Below are 20,391 nucleotides of genomic sequence, written 5' to 3'. Positions count from 1 at the left end.
GCATTGATATGTGGCTATGAAGAAAAGAGTTGGGTGGGTGGATAAATTTGGAAAATGCTACAAAGGCAATCCCCCTCTGAGATTCACAAAGCACGTCAGCATACAAAAGATTCTGAGAAAATCCCCTCAGAAAGAAATCTTTGTTAGAGTTTATTTACCTTACTTATTCTGTACCACAATCCTCCCTTTCGTTTCCCCGTATAATGTCTATGAACATCTCACACACAGTACATGAGAAGAAGGTGTCCCGTGAAACGCAACTGGGGCTGGTTTTCAGAAATTATCAGGAGGTAAATTTTGATATGATAGATCATATTTCCCACCATTCAGGCTGGCCAAAGACAACCGGCTGTCTTGTGAAGCTAGGAGTGCTGAGCCACTGAAGTTGTTCAAAACAGGCCAGAGGCGGTGAAAAGTCTGATCATCAAGTCTGAAATTCTGGATTCTATGATAACTGGCAGGAAAAAAGAAGGAATTTCCATCGAAGTTCCCATGTTCAGTTGGTCTTCCCTGTGGAGTTAGGGACCTCCACTTCCTTAGAAATAATTAGTCTCATTACGTGTGTGTTCCAATTACACTTGCAGCATTATAATTATTTATAAACATGTCTGTCCCTCTAGACAATGACTCAGTCTGGAGAGCAAAGCCCACGTATTCCTCAATTATGTAATGGAAACAATAATGGTACCTACACCATAAAGCTATTATAAATGTTAGGATAGTTACTTCATGTAAATCACTTTGAACTGTGGCTGGCACTGCTCAACAGATGCAGCAAATATTCTTGTAATTATAGATGCTGGGGCAAGAGTAGCTTTGAGAACTCCTACACTAGACTTTTAAATTCTTGAGATCACAGTTTCTTTCTGCCTATTACTATCCTCAATATATAGGAGGTATTCAATATTATAAAATACATAATTATAAAATACGTGGGTAAATGGAGGAAGGGAAAGAGGGATGGATGAATATTTAAATGGATGGATGAGTGGGTGGATCAGTCTTGTCTCCATTGATGTAGTTCGTGGTGCCTGCGTGGGCTTGGTCCATCAATATCTCCAATGCGCCTCCAATGTATAGCCGCAGGCCTTCCAGAAGGGGCTCCTCTATCCTTTCCTTTGTAGGGGCACTGTAGTCTTAGAGCAAAACTTCTCCATTATCCCACTGAAGTACCCCCTTTCTATGCAGAAGAATGGCCGTCCTGGCCTGCCTTCCAGAGTCTGAGGGCCTAAGTCTGATTTTTATCTTAAAATTCAAGAAAATTTACGGTTTATATCATAACAGGTCTGTGTGCTTTTAAACAAATGTTTTAAATTTTCACCAACAGGTAAAATTGATGTACACAATATGTTGAGTTCGTCCTGTGGCTTCCAGCCCCTCTCACATTCTGGTGTGTACCTTCGAGAAATACACAGCCCTCCAGTTCCAGAAACCTAACAACCTTCTCTGGGTCTCATCACCCAAATCCACTTGCTCTATTTTGTTTGTTCTGTGTGTAGATTTACACCCTGGAATTTGATGTTTCAGATCCACTTTTGTTTCTGCCAACAATAAATCTCAGGCAGCATTCTGGAAGGCAAGGAATTTATCACATTTACTGATGTACTTGCTTTGAGGCATAAATAGAGAAGACACAAATATGGAGTCTAAGGATATTCTGTCTGACAAAGAAAAATGACCATTTATACGGCTTTAAAAAAATCTTTTTTTAACGTTTATTTATTTTTGAGAGACAGAGAGAGACAGAACATGAGCAGGGAGGGGCAGAGAGGGAGGGAGACACAGAATCGGAAGAGGCTCCAGGCTCTGAGCTGTCAGCACTCAAACCCACAAAGTGTGAGATCATGACCTGAGCCAAAGTCAGATGCTTAACCGGCTGAGCCACCCAGGCACCCCTATATAGCTTTTAAAGTAACAGTTCTCAATTTCAGTACCACTACTGCTGAAGACCAATTAGCATTAAAAGGTGTTCAGAGGCTTTTCAAGAATATATTACAGAAGAGAAATGCTGGAAATCTAATATGCTCAAAAAGAATTTTTTTAACTCACAAAAATGTAATAACTTCAAAATACAGGTCAGGACTCCATCTTGATAAGTACTTTCTGTTTCCAAGTTTATCTAAAAAATTTCTCATTAGCTTTGCTGTTTAGTTTACCAATCCTGCAGACCTATTCAGCTAATCTATCCAGAGTTCCTTCAGGACTGGACTTCCTCCTTGAGAAGCAGGATTTCACTTGCAAGAACTGAATCAAAAAGCCAGGGACTAAAGAAATTTCAGACTTAATAAAGGAATATAGAAAGTAATTTTTTAATGAAAAAAAGTTGTATCTGTATTCCCTGAACCTCTCTTATCTGGAATATAGATAGAACTGCCCCCTCTCACCCCACAGAAAGGGTTGGGCCCTCCAGTTCCTCAACCAAGCCCCAAGATTCCAGCCTGAGCCAAAGCCCCAGACCCCCGACTTAGCCAGAAGGGAAGATGGCAGGAAGGCCATTCAACAGAAGATTAATACAAGAAGGAATTTTCCCCAGCATTTTGTGAAGGCCTAGACTTTTTTTTTTTAATGTTTATTTTTGACAGAGAGAGAGAGACAGAGCATGAGCAGGGGAGGGGCAGAGAGAGAGAGACATAGAATCTGAAACAGGCTCCAGGCTCCGAGCTGTCAGCACAGAACCCGACATGGGGCTCTAACTCGCAGACCGTGAGATCATGACCTGAGCCAAAGTCAGACACTCAACCGAGTGAGCCACCCAGGCGCCCCTCAAGGCCTAGACTTTAAAGGCAGAATTTGGGAACTTCTGCTTCCCACCAAGATGGAGTGACAGGGAATGTATTTATCCTCACTCCTGAAACAACTTCTAAAAACAAACAAACAAAAAAAGCTTTTTATCTTCATGAGGTCCCAATAGTTCATTTTTGCTTTTAATTCCCTTGCCTTTGGAAATGTGTCAAGTAAGAAAGTGCTGCGGCTGAGGTCAGAGAGGTCTTTTCCTGCTTTCTCCTCTAAGGTTTTGATGGTTTCCTGTCTCACATTCAGGTCCTGCATCCATTTGGAGTTTATTTTTGTGAATGGTGTAAGAAAGTGGTCTAGTTTCATCCTTCTGCATGTTGCTGTCCAGTTCTCCCAGCACCATTTGTTAAAGAGACTGTCTTTTTTCCATTGGATGTTCTTTCCTGCTTTGTCAAAGATTAGTTGGCCATACGTTTGTGGGTCTAGTTCTGGGGTTTCTGTTCTATTCCATTGGTCTATGTGTCTGTTTTTGTGCCAGTACCATGCTGTCTTGATGATGACAGCTTTGTAGTAGAGGCTAATGTCTGGGATTGTGATGCCTCCTGCTTTGGTCTTCTTCTTCAAAATTACTTTGGCTAATCGGGGCCTTTTGTGGTTCCATATGAATTTTAGGATTCCTTGTTCTAGCTTCAAGAAGAAGAATGCTGGTGCAATTTTGATTGGGATTGCACTGAATGTGTAGATAGCTTTGGGTAGTATTGATATTTTAACACTATTTATTCTTCCAATCCATGAGCACGGAATGTTTTTCCATTTCTTTATATCTTCTTCAATTTCCTTCATAAGCTTTCTATAGTTTTCAGCATACAGATCTTTTACATCTTTGGTTAGGTTTATTCCTAGGTATTTTATTATTCCTGGTGCAATTGTGAATGGGATAAATTTCTTTGTCTTTCTGTTGCTTCATTATTAGTGTATAAGAATGCAACTGATTTCTGTACATTGATTTTGTATCCTGTGACTTTGCTGAATCTGTGTATCAGTTCTAGCAGACTTTTAATGGAGTCTATTGGGTTTTCCATGTATAATATCATGCCATCTGCAAAAAGTGAAAGCTTGACTTCGTCTTTGCCAATTTTGATGCCTTTGATTTCCTTTTGTTGTCTGCTTGCTGATGCTAGAACTTCCAACACCATGTTAAACAACAGCAGTGAGAGCGGACATCCCTGTCATGTTCCTGATCTCAGGGAGAAAGCTCTCAGTTTTTCCCCATTGAGGATGATATCGGCTGTGGGCTTTTCATAAATGGCTTTTATGATATTTAAGTATGTTCCTTCTATCCTGACTTTCATGAGGGTTTTTATTAAGAAAGGATGCTGAATTTTGTCAAATGCTTTTTCTGAATCGATTGACAGGATCATATGGTTCTTATCTTTTCTTTTAGTAATGTGATGTATCACGCTGATTGATTTGTGAATGTTGAACCAGCCCTGCATCCCAGGAATGAATCCCACTTGATCATGGTGAATAATTCTTTTTATATGCTGTTGAATTCGATTTGCTAGTATCTTGTTTGAGAATTTTTGCATCCCTGTTCATCAGGAATATTGGCCTGTAGTTCTCTTTTTTTTTTGCTGGGTCTATGTCTGGTTTGGGAATCAAAGTAATGCTGGCTTCATAGAATAAGTCTGGAAGTTTTCCTTCCCTTTCTATTTTTTGGAACAGCTTGAGAAGGATAGGTATGATCTCTGCTTTAAATGTCTGGTAGAATTCCCCAGGGAAGCCATCTGGTCCTGGACTCTTATTTGTTGGGAGATTTTTGATAAAACCTTCTGCACTGCAAAGAAAACAATCAACAAAACTAAAAGGCAACCGACGGAATGGGAAAAGATATTTGCAAATGACATATCAGACAAAGGGCTAGTATCTGAAATCTATAAAGAACTCACCAAACTCCACACCCAAAAAACAAATAATCCAGTGAAGAAATGGGCAGAAAACATGAATAGACACTATTCTAAAGAAGACATCCAAATGGCCAACAGGCACATGAAAAGATGCTCAACATCGCTCCTCATCAGAGAAATACAAATCAAAACCACACTCAGATATCACCTCATGTCAGTCAGAGTGGCCAAAATGAACAAATCAGGAGACTATAGATACTGGAGAAGATGTGGAGAAACGGGAACCCTCTTGCACTGTTGGTGGGAATGCAAACTGGTGCAGCTGCTCTGGAAAACGGTGTGGAGGTTCCTCAGAAAATTAAAAATAGATCTACCCTATGACCCAGCAATAGCACTGGTAGGAACTTACCCAAGAGATATAGGAGTGCTGATGCACAGGGGCACTTGTACCCCGATGTTTATAGCAGCTCTTTCAACAATAGCTAAATTATGGAAAGAGCCTAAATGTCCATCAACTGATGAATGGATAAAGAAATTGTGGTTTAGGGGCGCCTGGGTGGCGCAGTCGGTTAAGCGTCTGACTTCAGCCAGGTCACGATCTCGCAGTCCGGGAGTTCGAGCCCCGCGTCAGGCTCTGGGCTGATGGCTCAGAGCCTGGAGCCTGTTTCTGATTCTGTGTCTCCCTCTCTCTCTGCCCCTCCCCCGTTCATGCTCTGTCTCTCTCTGTCCCAAAAATAAATAAACGTTGAAAAAAAAAATTAAAAAAAAAAAAAAAAAAAAGAAATTGTGGTTTATATACACAATGGAATACTACTTGGTAATGAGAAAAAATGAAATATGGCCTTTTGTAGCAACATGGATAGAACTGGAGAGTGTTATGCTAAGTGAAATAAGTCATATAGAGAAAGACAGATACCATATGTTTTCACTCTTATGGGGATCCTGAGAAACTTAACAGAAGACCATGGGGGAGGGGAAGGAAAAAAAAGTTAGAGAGGGAGGGAGCCAAAACATAAGAGACTCTTAAAAACTGAGAACTGAGGGTTGATGGGGGGTGGGAGGGAGGGGAAAGTGGGTGATGGGTATTGAGGACAGCACCTGTTGGGATGAGCACTGGGTGTTGTATGGAAACCAATTTGACAATAAATTTCATATTAAAAACAAAAACCAAAAAAAAAGCAGAAAAAAATAAATGAAACTATGGTTTATAAGACACTGGACACCAGGCAACAAAGAAAGTGATCCTTTAAAGAGAGGAAACAAACAAGCAATGAACCCAAGCAAGCTTGACCAATTCTCAAAGTTACAGAATCACAGCTGAAAGGCCAAGAAGACCATGGACAGCTAGAATTCCCATGATGTGCATGCAGGGCAGGGTACCATAAAGGAGAGGACTGCACAGAGAGCACAAGAGAAAGCACGCACACATGCTCCAGAGATCTGCAGAGGGTTCCTCTTGAGTATTCAGCAGAGGGCTGCTAAGAGCATGTGTGTGAGGAAGTGCCTGAAAGGGTTAAAGGAAACAGGACCTAAAACACCTGCAGACCCAGGATTAGTGCCTGTTCTGCCAACCAGACCACAAAACACTGTAATTCACGGGCTGTGTGGGTGATAATCAAAAGTGTTGAGCATTGGGAGTGAGAAATAATTAACCCTAAACGGAAGACTGTTCCAGTTCTGCCTAACAATCTTAAAGGCAAGCCCTGAAAGGATCAAAGTCTTCCAAGTAAATTAACTGCATCCCAGAACAAAGCTCAAGAACATTTATAACAACATGAAAATACTCAGTGTCCAGGGGCACCTGGGTGGCTCAGTGGGTTAAGCATCCGACTTTGGCTCAGGTCATGATCTAGTGGTCCCATGAGTTCGAACCCCATGTCGGGCTCTGTGTTGACAGCTCAGAGCCTGGAGCCTGTTTCAGATTCTGTGTCTCCCTCTCTCTCTGACCCTCCCCCCATTCATGCTCTGTCTCAAAAATAAATAAATGTTAAAAAATATATAGCCAGTGTCCAACGGTAAAATTTACAATATCCAATCAAAAGTCACCAGACATGCAAAGAAGCAGAAAACTACAATTCATTGTAAGAAGAAAAACCAATCAGGTGAAGCCAACCCAGAATGGATACAAATGCGAGAACTGCAGAAAAATACTTTAAAACAGTTATTACAACTATATTCCTATGTTCAGAAAGCTGGAGAAAATGTTGAACGGGCTATAGTAGAGACATAAAGATATTTTAAATAATTTTTTAATATTCATTTATTTTTGAAAGAGAGAGAGACAGAGTGTGTGTGTACATGAGCAGGGGAGGGACAGAGAGAGAGGGACAGGGAGACAGAGGATCCAAAGCAGGCTCTGTGCTAAGAGAAAAGCCCGACGTGGGGCTCAAACCCACAAACCATGAGATCAGGACCTGAGCTGAAGTTGTACACTTAACCATCTGAGTCACCCAGGCTCCCCAAGACATGAAAATATTTTAAAAAGACTTCACTTCCAGAGATGGAAATGACAATATTTGTGATGAAAAACATATCAGATGCGATTTAAAGCAGATTAAACATTACAGAAAAAAATCATTAGTGAATTTAAAACCTACCAGGAAAAGCTATTCAAAATAAAACACAGGGCGAAGAAAGACTCAAATATCAATGTACAGAACATCACTAAACTGTGGGAAAGCATCAAGGAGCCTGATACACATATAATTAGAGTCTCCAAAGGAGACAAAAGAGAGGGAGAAAACAGAAAAATGGGCCAATAGATCACACCTACAATTTTTTAAATTTTCTAAATTTTTAAATTTTCAAAATTCTAAGAAGTTCAACAAACTCCTGCACACATGAGAAACATAAATAACATGATACCAAGGCACATTATGTATCAAATTTCTGAAAGCCAGTGTTAAAGGGAAAATCTTAGAGAAAAAAAGACACCTTACATTCAGAGGAACCAAAGATAAGCATGAATTTTTTGGTAAGAAACAATAAAGGGGACTAATAACAAAGCAATGTCTTTAAAGTACTGAAAGAAAAAGTCTATACTCCATGAGAATCTCTTTTAAGAATATCAGTGAAATAAAGACATTGAAACATATAAAAAGGACAAAGGAAGTCCTTTGGGGGGGTAAACATAAGGAAGGAAAGGAATGGAAAGGAAATGATGCCAAGTGGAACCGTAAATCCATAGTAAAGACTGAACACCACTGGAAATGTTAACTATTTTTGGTACGATTGTTTTCCTCATTGTTTAACTCTTTAAAAGACAACTGCCTGGGGCTCCTGGGTGGCTCAGCCAGTTTAGCATCCAACTCTTAATTTCATCTCAGGTCATGATCTCACGGTTTTGAGATCCAGCCCCTAAATGGGCTCTGAGTCAGGCTCCATGCTGGGCATGGAGCCTGCTTAAGATTCTTTCTCCCTCTCCCTCTCCCCCTCCCCTACTCGTGTTCTGAATGAATGAATGAATGGCAACTGCCTGATTAAAATGGATAAATACATCATGACCAAGGCAGGTGGAGTTTAAACTGATGAATGCAAGGTTAATTTCACATTCAAAAATCAAAAACATTTTATAACTTACCATATTAGTAAACTAAAATGAAAAACCACATGATCATTTCAATAGATGCATAAGACATACTTAACAAAATCCAACATTATTTCTGGTAAAAACTGAGCAAACTAGAAATAAAAGGGAACTTTCTTAATCAGATAGAGAGCCCTATGAAAAATCTATCATTAATATCATATGAGGGGAAAGACTGAATTCACACAGGAACATAGAATAGAGAAACAGCTTTGAAACTGGAAAAGAAAACTGAAGGATTAATATATCCTGATTTCAATGTTTACTATAAAGGTGCAGATATCAAGACAGTGTGGCATTAGGGGTGTCTGGGTGGCTCATTTGGTTAAACACTTGACTTGATTTTGGCTCAGGTCATGATCTCATGGTTTATGAGATAGAGTCCCATGTCAGTCCCTGTGCTGACAGTGCAGAGCCGGCTTGTGATTCTCTCTCTCCTTTTCTCTTCTCTTTCTCCTCTGCTCACACGCTCTCTCAAAATAAATAAACATAAAAAAAAAAAGACAGTGTGGTATTAGTGTAAAGATAGACAAATAAATCAATGGAAAACCAGAGAGAGTCCAGAGATACAATCACCTTTGTGTGGACAATTGATTTTCGATGGAGGTACAAAAGCAATCCAAAGGAAAATGGATGGTCATCTCAATAAATGGTTCCTGAAACAACTGTATATCCACATGCAAAAAAAGGGGGGGAGGGGCTTTGATCCATATATCACACATATTTGAGAATTAACTCAAAACAAAACATATGTAAGTATCAACCTGAAACTATAAAACTTCTAGAAGGAATTTGGGGTGGAAAGGAAAAAAAAACTTCTAGAAGGAAACCTAGGAGAACATCTTTGTGACATTGTGTTAAAGGTTTCTTAGCTATATACTAAGTGTATCATCTATAAATGGAAAAAATTAATAAAACAGACTTCATTAAAAACTTCTCTTTGAAAGACACTCTTAAGAATGAAAAGACAAGCCACAGAGTGGGAGAAGTTACTTACAAATCACATATCTATCTGATAAAGGACTTATATCCAGAATATATATCACTCCAAAAACTCAGTAACAAGAAAACAACCAACCATTAAAAAAAAAGATGGGCAAAAGATTTGAATGGACACTTCACCAAAGAAGATATAAAGATGGCAAACACATTTTTAAAAGTTTTTTAATGTCTATTTAGTTTTGAGCGACAGAGCATGAGCAAGGGAGGGGCAGAGAGAGAGGGAAACAGAATCTGAAGCAGGCTCCAGGCTCTGGGCTGACAGCTCAGAGCCTGACACGGGGCTCAAACTCATGAACCGTAAGATCATGATCTGAGCCGAAGATGGATGCTTAACCAACTGAGCCACCCAGGCGCCCCAAACACATTTTTTAAAAATATACTTGACATCATTAGGCATGAAACACAAATTTAAATCCCAATGAGGTATCATTATATACCTATTAATAGAACCCTAAAATGTTAAAAAGTACACATACTAAGGTTGGTGAGGTGTGAAGGACCCACAACTTTCATACCCTGAATGCAAATTGGGGCAACTGCTTCAGAAAATAGTATGCTAGTTTCTTAAAATGGTAAACATACTGTGACATATGACCCAAACATGCTACTCCTAGACATTTAGCCGAGAAATGAGAGCAGACATCCATACAAAGATCGCACGAGTGTTCACGGCAACTCCACACGTAACAGCCAACAACTGCTCATTTGCAATGAAAAGGAATGAGCTATCGACATGCACAGCACTGATGAATCTCTAAATAATAATGCTGACTGAAAGAAGTCAATGAGAAAGAATGAAATATGGCCCCTTGCAGCAACGTGGATGGAACTGGAGAGTGTTATGCTAAGTGAAATAAGCCATACAGAGAAAGACAGATACCATATGTTTTCACTCTTATGTGGATCCTGAGGAACTTAACAGAAACCCATGGGGGAGGGGAAGGGGAAAAAAAAAAAAAAAAAAAGAGGTTAGAGTGGGAGAGTCTAGCCAAAGCATAAGAGACTCTTCAAAACTGAGAACAAATTGAGGGTTGATGGGGGCAGGGAGGGAGGGTAGTGTGGGTGATGGGTATTGAGGAGGGCACCTTTTGGGATGAGCACTGGGTGTTGTATGGAAATCAATTTGACAATTAATTTCATATATTGAAAAAAAAAAGAAAGTCAAAAACACATAAACTTTATGATTCCGTTTCTGTAAGATTCTGTAAAGATTCTGTAAAGTGCAGATGGCTGGTGACAGTTTCATGGATGTATACAAATGACAGGACATCAAATTGTATCCTTTAACATGTGTAGTTGATTATATGTCCATTTTACCTCAAGGGAGCCGGTAAAAAAAAAAAAAAATTAACAAAGGCAAAAAGAAAATAAAGGCCAACTTGATTAAACCAGTAAGAGTAAGAAAAGGGATAAAGAGGAACCAGCAAAATAAGCAACAAACTTAATGTAAGTTTGCAGAAAATGAGCATTATCAACTACCATTAAATGTAAATAAACTGAATGAACCTGTTAAAAGACACAGATTGTCAAATTGGCTTAAAAAAAAAATCCAGCCAAGGGGTGCCTGGGTGGCTCAGTCGGTTAGGCATCCGACTTCAGCTCAGGTCATGGTCTTACAGTTTGTGAGTTTGAGCCCCGTGTCAGGCTCTGTGCTGACAGCTCAGAGCCTGGAGCCTGCTTCAGATTCTGTGTCTCCCTCTCGCTCTGCCCCTCTCCCACTCATGCTCTGTCTGTCTGTCTGTCTGTCTCTCTCTCTCTCACAAATAAACATGAAAAAACAAATAAACTGATAAAGCAGATAATGAAAGCTTAAATAAGCCAACAGGGAAATAAAGTCATTAAAGGAGATTTAAGTACCAAGGTAGGCCCTATAATAAAACATTTACCCTTAAATATCCAGTTTTGGTTTTTTAATAAAAGGGCAGAGAGGGGTGCCTGGGCGGCTCAGTCGGTTGGGTGTCTGACTTCGGCTTAGGTCATGATCTCGCAGTTTGTAAGTTCAAGCCCCGCATAGGGCACTGTGCTGACAGCTCAGAGCCTGGAGCCTGCTTTGGATTCTGTCTCCCTCTCGCTCTGCCCCTCCCCCACTCATGCTTGCTCTCTCTCTCTCTCTCTCTCTCACAAATAAATAAACATTGAAAAAAATTAAAAACAAAAAACCAAATCCGGGTACTATATATTTTTTTAATATTTTATTTAGTTTTTGGGAGAGCCCAAGTAGGGGAGGGGCAGAGAGAGAGGGACAGAGGACCTGAAGCATGCTCTGTGCTGACAGGCTGACAGCAGCGAGCCCAATGTGAGGCTTGAACTCATGAAGCACAAGATCATGACCTGAGCCAGACACTCAACCAACTGCGCACATGTCCCAGCCAGGTACTATTATTTTTTAAAAAGATGCAAAAACAATAGAGTTGCAAATCAAGGAGTGGACCAGGGATCCCAGGCATATGGGATACATATGGGAAACAAAGGGATAGGAGAAGAAGCATGCTAATTACAACAAACAAAAAAGACTATCTACTGAGGGCAAACTTCCTTAATCTGGAAAAATTAAAATGTTAGTAAATTAGTGATCCTCCCTGAATAGACAGGAGTTAAAACTTGGGATACTTACTAATGTAATTTATATAAACGATGATCCAAGAGAGAAGCCAGTGTTGATTTTTAAATTAACAATCTACCTAAATTAACAATTTTAAAAATAAGCATGTTGTCCCACTTGGAGGTTCTTGGAATAAAATTACTTGCTTGGAGGAACTGGTTGAATGATACATTGTCTTTAATCTATTATACGCCAGGCTCCTAAATTGTTGCTTCTAAGTAACTGTAAGTACTGAGAGTCTCCGGGAGGGGGCAATTATAATTTGTAATTTACCCATGAGTTACTAGCATTTTATCAACTGGAAAGAGACGGGTTTAATGTATTATTCCTTTGCTGAACATTGGCAGGCCACAGATGTGACTAACCTTGGATAAGAAACCTCTCTTGTGATTCCCCTTTCTTTGGGCCATGTAATGATTGGCTCTGTATTTTGTTATTTCCCTCATTCTTGGACAGAATTAATGGAGAGTCCATCAGGGTGGGGAAGAGGGAAACAAGGATTGTGTCCAATCTATGACATGCTTGATTTCCCTCTACAGAGGACCAGAACTCAGCACTCAGTCAGGCCTGCCAACGAGATCACCTGGAACAGTGGTTCTCACACTGGAGCCTGCATCAGAACCACATGATACTTGTTAAAAACAGCATGGGTGGCTCAGTCGGTTAAGTGTCCAACTTCGACTCAGGTCACGATCTCATGGTTTGCGGGTTCGAGCCCTGTGTCGGGCTCTGTACCGACAGTCCAGAGCCTGGAGCCTGCTTCAGATTCTGTGTCTCCCTCTTTCTCTCTGCCCCTCCCTCATTCACACTCTGCCTCTCAAAAATAAATATTTAAAAAAACTAAAAACAACAACAACAAAAAACCCAGAACAGATTTCTGGGTCCCCTGCCCCAGAATGGCTGACTCAGGAGGTCTGGAGTGGGGCTGAGAATGTGTCTCTAATGAGCTCCCTCCCAGGCACTGCAGTTATAATGGGGAAGCACACTGTGAGTGCCATTCTTTCTTCTTCCCCTGTTTTCAGCTTCTCAGACACAGCTTCAGGCTTTGATCGTTTCTCTCGCCGTTTTGAGGGTGAATGTGTCTGGTAGCACATGTCGTGGGGTCTCCCTCAGATCCCCCTTTACGACTTAGCACCTCATGCCCCAGCTGTGGAGAATGTTAGGCACATGCACAGCCCCGCACTAGCGTCACCACACTGGACACTCAGAGACCACCTGCACGGCCCCTGGGCTTCAAGAATGAAGCAAACGTACGCAGGTAACTTTCCAAAGCACCGGTGAGGTTAGGAAGAAAGGAGCCTTTACGGCCTTCCCTGCCCCTGGTTCATCACGGAGGTTGACTCTGCCACCACCACTGGCAATGTTGCCTGCAAGCAGCATCCAGAATCATCAGTGCACATGTCTGTTCCACCAGAGAAAACGTGCTGTGCTCAGGTACACACAGGCACATGGGCAGCTGGGGTGAGGAGGGGCTGCTGGGAAGAGACAGGGGTGGGACCTGGAAGGTTCCTAGCCAGCTAAGGGTTGCTGGGACCTCCCAGCCAGTTCCCCCCAGAGGCCAGAACTTCCCACCCTGTACCCACAACCCCCTCAGAGACATTAGGTCTAAGAAATGCAGGGCAAGAAACAGTAGTTTAACTGACACTTTTGTTTTTTCATTCATTCATTTAACAAACATTTGTTTGTTTCTACTGTGCTGGACTCCGGGTTAGATCTTAGGATCCAAGAGATTAAAATACAATCTCTTCCATCAAGGTGTTCACAATCTGGCATAGGAGATGGACAAGAAGCACTCAGTCCCAATGAAGCATGATGAGAGGCAATGCACACTGTGGGGCAAAGCTCTGGGGCCAGAATACCCAGCTTCAAATCCTGTGTGACTCTGGGCAAGTCACTTAACCTCTCTGGGTGTCCATGTCCCGTTTCCATAAAAGGGAAACAAAAGCAGAGCCTGCCTCATTAGATAGGTGTGATGGAAGGTCTAAATGAGTTAATATAGGCAAAGTGTTTGAAACTTGCCTTGTGCAGAGTCCCGATAGCCAGTTCTTGTCAATACTGGCATGACCAAGAGAAAGGTGCAGAGGACATCAGGGAGAGGGCAGGAAGCCAGATATGAAACTAACAACCTCAGAGCTGTAGCCTCTTGTAACATGAGCAGATCAAAACAGAGGATCCCAGGGCCCCTTCTAGTAGAAGAGCTGTGGGCTAGAGGTGCCTCCTAGTGGATACTTAGTAAGTAACCTGAGAGCCAGGCACGGGACACAGGAAGTAGTCAGAATTTCTCCTGCCTTGGACATACATGAATTAGGGAGAAAGGGAAGATACAGTTTCACATGGATTCACAGGAGGTTTGACATCTCACAGCCAAGGGCACCAGTTGAGAACAGCCAGGGTGGGTCCCATGATCTGGAAGGCTTCTCCCTTACTGAATGCCCCGGGACTGAGGGCTACATCCTCCCTCTCTGTGCCTTTCCTCTCCTCCCCACACCCTCAATGCCACCAGCTCCATCTGTTGGCCCATGTTCCTCTTCTCTTTGTAACCACCACTAAAAGCCTGTGATTTTGCACATACATCTGCTCTCTTGGCCAGAGGAACTACCGGCCCTACAGCACACACTGGCTGGAACTTTCAGAGGGCTATGGGCCAAGACTTTTGGGAACATACCCTGTCCAATAACACTCAGGTCAGGAAAGGACACTGGATGACACATGAAGAACGCTGAAGCAAAGCTGGAAATCCCTTGGACAGTGACTCAGGGGCAGCAGGCAGGGAAAAACAGGCCAGCAGGCAGTCCGTTATTGTGCAATGCAGACCATTCCCTCCTCCTGGCCACCAATCAGGGATGGCCCTGGCCACAGACATCACCTTCACTGGGCTTAGCTGAAAAGGATGGTGTCCAGCTCACAACCTTCCAGCACTCACATGCCAGCACAGTGGCTGTTATGAAGAACAGAGAAATGACCAAGCAAATTCAGAGGGTCCCCAGGGTCTATCTTGTGTTGTCTTACTCTCCACCACTTCTTGCCTTCTCCTTTCTTCTCAACTCCAATTAAGAGAAAAAGGTGGGGGGGGGGGGGGTAGAAACAAGCCCTTGGAACAACCTGGATGCTAATTTCAATCCAAAACAGTGGGTTCACTGAGCCCTGGCCACCAGCCCTCAGCAACTTCCAGCTCAGCTACCCAGTGTTCCTGGGACTGAAAATACCAGAACATCTGATGAAGCAGCTGCAGTTAAATTTAGCCCCGGCAAACCCAGGCAGTCTGGGAGCCAGAAGCAGCAGAGTGGACCCACGAATGCACCCATCACATGTATGAGAGCCTCCAGCTACACACAACACCAGTGTGAGTAGGGCAAGGGCAGGGAGAGGGAATGCGGTGAGGTTCAAGGCCCAAAGGCAGGTCTCCTCTCGCAGCAGCATTGCCGGGACCCATCAGCCCAGTGCTGCCACCAGCAGGTACCAGGCAGGTGTCATAGATGAGTATAGCATAAAAATGGAAAGAAAAAGAAAATGGCGGGGATTCTGTTGAACTGCAGGGTGATATCCCATCTAAATCCACTGAAATTTAGACTTTTAAAAGACACCATGTTAGCCAAATAAAATCCTGCATTACGTCTGCAGACTTTCAATGTGACACCTAGGTCCACCTGCATGGAGTGGGCAACCCCACAGCTACTATTTCACCATCGGCCATTCATTCTTTGTTTTTTCAGTTTCCTGTTAAAATGCAAACAGACCATGGGCTTTAAGATTGCTTACCTAACTCAGTTATTCTGACAGATCCCTTTAAGAAACAAAGGAAGGATGGGGCGCCTGGGTGGCGCAGTCGGTTAAGCTTCCGACTTCAGCCAGGTCACGATCTCGCGGTCCGTGAGTTCGAGCCCCGCATCGGGCTCTGGGCTGATGGCTCAGAGCCTGGAGCCTGTTTCTGATTCTGTGTCTCCCTCTCTCTCTGCCCCTCACCCATTCATGCTCTGTCTCTCTCTGTCCCAAAAATAAATAAACATTGAAAAAAAATTAAAAAAAAAAAAAAAACAAAGGAAGGAGAAAAGAAAAAAATCAGCTTATATGAATAAATTAATTGGTAAATTAGCATGTAGTAATATGTTCAGAATCAATTAAATGTTAGCTGTATAAAGTAGCAATTGTTCAATGCAAAGAGCATTTGGCTTAGAGTCAGATAGGCTTGAGTCTAAACCCTGGCTTTGACACCCACTAGGAAATTAATTAACTTCCCTAAGCTGCAGGGTCTTCTTTGGTAGAATAGAAACAACATGCCTGCCTACCTTGAACTGCTATGGAGATTAAGTAACGCAGGGCAGTGTTGAACCTGAGATAATTTATGCACAGTAAATGCTGTATGAACTTTAATCATCTGAGAGCCAGGTTCTGTAGGGCAGAGACAAAGAGTGGGAGGAGAGGTAGGTGGTGGGACAGCATCTCGCCCACCAGAGCTTTCCTGGAGCACGGGACTGCCCCAAATTAGATAGAAGGCTTCTGAGCCACATGGGGCCACACTGTCCCCCAGTGTCCATTTGCCACACTGCAGCCACACTTAAGCCGAATTGTCCCTGGCCTTTCTTCCACCATTTGAGGTAATGCAATGTCAAGCCAGTAGACCTACCTCACCATCATTTCTACTCCATGTGAGCCCCTCACACAGTCTTGTGCTGAGCTAGGTGGTTGTTGAGGGTAATCTGAGACAGCAATGCCCTAGTTTGTCCCATCACCCAAGCAAGCTGCCTGCACCAGGGGGAGGATTTGTTTAGCCTCTCTGACCCAGTGTTTACACAGACTTCTAGCCCCGACAGTGCACTTGAATACCCTGGAGAGATTTTAAAATGAATAGCCACTTGTACACAACACTCTAACTGCAGACCTACAGAATCAGAATCTCAGCAGGTGGACTGGAAAATCCCTAGGAAAAGAAAAATACTCAAGGGATCCCAAATTCAGCCAATTTTGAAAACACATTGCTTTATCCCTTATTGTGCTGCCTCCCATAGCCTCTTGGGTCTGTCTTGGCTTTGTAAATAACACAAGCGAGAAAAAGCGCTCCCTATACTGAAAATTAGTATTCATGTGGAGCTAAAAAAAAATGAGGGGTAAACAGCCAGGTGAGAGGGAACAGAAAAGAGAGACCAAGAAACACATAGAAAGGCTGGAAGAGGGGAAGGAAAACAGGCGTGCCCACGCGTGCGCATGCACACACACACGCGCACACACAGAAAGATGGGGAAGAAAGAAGAGAGACAGGAGGAAGGAAGGCACATTTCATGACTGTGCCAACATTTTGGTATGGCAAGAGATAACCTAAGCCAAATCAATGGATGAGTCTTAGGTAAAAAAAAAATTTCCAGTCTGGGCATGGGGTTATTATCTACAACATGCAAAAGCTCTTATGTATTGGCAAAGATACAAACACCACAATAGAGAAATGGGCAAGACATGAAGAGGTAACCCAAACAGCCAATACACAAAAAGGTGGGTGAGTTCACTAGTGGTTTGGGAAATGCAGATCGTTACTTTATACCTTTGAGGTTGGCAAAAATCAGAAAGCCATGTACTTACTGCTCGGTAGGATGTAGGGGAAGTGATTTCTTTAAATCTTGATGGTAAAGATGTCAATATAAGTCACTAAACTTTGAAAAACTGACATCTAATGAAATTTACCACTCTTTGTCAATCCCCCTGTTCCATTCCTGGGACTTGAGGCCCTGGAGATTAAAAACACCAGTACCTAATGATGTATGCTCAAAAATGTCAACTACAGCATTGTTCATGATAACATAAACACTGGTAACAGAGAAAGTCTGTTAATAGAGTATTAATAAATATGTGTTGATACAGCTAGCCTGCTTAATATAACTTTATATAGCAGTTAATAAGAATGAATAAAAGTCATATCACAGTTGGAATTTAAGGGATTGGGTACTGTTATATAAAAACAATAAGGCAAAAAAATGTTTATAATATTGCTGTTTTGTAAAACAAAATGACAGAAACTCCTGGCGTGTGTGTGTGCACACGTGTGTGCACAGGGTTGACATGCAGCTAGTATACATTGATAGCTGAAACATTCAGTGTGGCTCTATCATTCTAATTGATTCACACGGTGCCATACTGTTGCTACATATTTTGAATGGCACTCCTGTATACATGCGTTCATGCCTTTGTACATGAGTACATAACAAATATGGAGAAGAAACCAGATAGGTGCATACTAGATTGTTAATACAGATTAGCAAGGAAGGAAAAGGGGGCTTCTGTGGGTAGAGCTGGAGGAGAAAAGGTGAGGGAGGCAACCTAAGAACAAGAAAAAAGAAACATTTAAAAAAATGTGCAACAATCATAATTATGCTATGCACTTATGTAAAATTATGTATATGTTTTTATGCATACAGGATCTCTTAAAATATAACTGTTAAGAGCTTATTAGTCAAATATTATTATAATAATGATATGTAACACACCAAACCCAAAGCCTCAGTGACATACAAAAAAGGCATCTTTTTCTCACTCATAGATCTACGGACTGGCAGGTATGACTCCTTCAGGCTATAGGGCACTCCCTGTGACTCTCATTCCGAAACCAGAACTATCTGGGGCATGTTCTTCTCATGGATAATGACAGAGGCCCAAGAGGTCAAGCTAATCCACGCAAGCACATTTAAATCTGCTCAAGGACTGATGTCAGCACCATGGAGATGTAAGATGCCCTACTTTTTAACAATTAACTAGGCACCTATCCATGAAGAAAAGTACCTCTGTGGGAAGTGTGGGATCCAGCACCTTATATCAAGGAACCCAGAAGGAGTCTCACCCACCTGTGCACCCAGTAATAGGCAGACAGACCTCGTCTAGACTGCAAAACCAGCAAGAGCCAGCGAATCTGCCCCAACCCCTCTAGGCTGTTGTCAGGGAAAGCCTAGAGGGCGCGGATTTGCATAGAAACCCACAACAAAAGAGACTTTGAAGAGATCCAGCCTTCCCAAGGGGATTTCAGCATGCCTCTGGGGGTAAAAATACAGATTTCAACACGTTGGAGAAGAGCAATTGCGCCAACACTGCCCCTCCCCCAAGGCAACACTGCACAGGGCTGACCTAGCCAGTGGTAACCTCTCCCACAGGATAAAGGACGAACAGCGAGCCGCTTTCCCAGCCACGGTGGATGCTGCTGGAGAAACCCATTTCCACGTAGCAGCACCCAGAGTACTGAGAAGGGACCTCCATGACCGGGGGGGGGGGGGGGGGGGGGAAGAGTTCAAGAAAGAGGCAGGTAAGATTACCAAAGGGCATTAAAGGAAGGGGGTTCCTGCTGACAGTGCTCAGGACTTGAGCAGGAAGCCTGCCCACAGCCTCTGGGAGAACCTTACCTGAGGACCTGCCCACTGGCCCAGGGGCACCCCCAGCACCCTGAGTGCTCCACCCACACTTTCCCTAACTCCGAAGCCGGCTCCTATGTGTACTTTAGAGCGCGGCGGCAAGGATCCAGCGTCCAGCTAGCTCTCAGAAAAACAGACCCGGGCGAGGGAGGGAGAAACCACAAATTTGACCTGTAGCGCCACCTTCTGGAAAACTGAAGAGAGGTTTCCAGCAGCCATTCTGATGAGCTTTAAGAGCCGGGGAAGATGTACACGCATAAGAATTCTGCCACAAGAGGGAGCAGGAAATACGGAGCAGGTGTGTTGACGCAAGGTTGAGGGAAAACCTCAGATTTAACAGAACCAAGGCTGCTAGTAAAGATGTGAGGAGCTATTGGGTACCTCAAATGCAAAAGAAGCAACACGAAACTACAAGGAATATAAAGAATCAAGAAAACATGTCATCACCAAAGACAATACTCTTCCAATGAGCAAATTCAAAGCCACAGAATTTTCTGATCTAGCTGATAAAGAACTTTTTTGAGGAAACTCAATGAGCTACAAGAAAACAGACAAAGATGTCGGGAATACATGAACAAAATAAGAAATTTAACGAAGAGCCAAATCATAAAAAAGAACCCAACAAATTCTGGAGCTGAAAAAGTCAATGGATGAAATGAAAAAGTACAGCACAATAGAGAGCATCAGCAGTAGAGTAGACCAAATGGAAGACAGAGTAAGCTAGCAGATAGCAAGTTTTAAACAGTCCAATGAGAGGAGACAACGAATGAAAGAACAAAGAGGGGCGCCTGGGTGGCGCAGTCGGTTAAGCGTCCGACTTCAGCCAGGTCACGATCTCGCGGTCCGTGAGTTCGAGCCCCGCGTCGGGCTCTGGGCTGATGGCTCGGAGCCTGGAGCCTGTTTCCGATTCTGTGTCTCCCTCTCTCTCTGCCCCTCCCCCGTTCATGCTCTGTCTCTCTCTGTCCCAAAAATAAAAAAAAAAAAAAAAAAAAAAAAAAAAGAACAAAGAAAGACTACAGGACTGATGGGACTCCATCAAACATACAGATATTAGAATAATTGGCATTCTAGAAGGAGAAGAGGTGGAGAAGGGACAGAAAGTTTATTTAAAGAAATAAGAGCTAAGAAATACAAAGCCTGGGGAAAGACCTGGACATCCAAGTTCATGAAGCTAAC

At 42.6% G+C, this 20,391-nt stretch overlaps 1 long non-coding RNA gene across 1 annotated transcript in view; it reads right to left on the bottom strand.

Annotated features, from left to right (window-relative positions):
* The window catches only part of LOC147583319 (uncharacterized), a 102,046-nt gene extending 82,061 nt beyond the window's left edge, over positions 1–19,985 (bottom strand). The window contains exon 1 of the long non-coding RNA XR_015248083.1: positions 19,207–19,985. This is a non-coding gene — a long non-coding RNA (uncharacterized LOC147583319). The remainder of the gene's footprint in view (positions 1–19,206) is intronic.
* Between the last annotated feature and the right edge of the window lie 406 nt (positions 19,986–20,391).

This window comes from Puma concolor, chromosome A2 (genome assembly GCF_028749965.1).
Source record: "Puma concolor isolate L17-30 chromosome A2, mPumCon1.1.hap2, whole genome shotgun sequence".
NCBI classification, from domain to species: Eukaryota; Metazoa; Chordata; class Mammalia; order Carnivora; family Felidae; genus Puma; species Puma concolor.
This window is presented reverse-complemented; position numbering and strand designations above follow the sequence as displayed.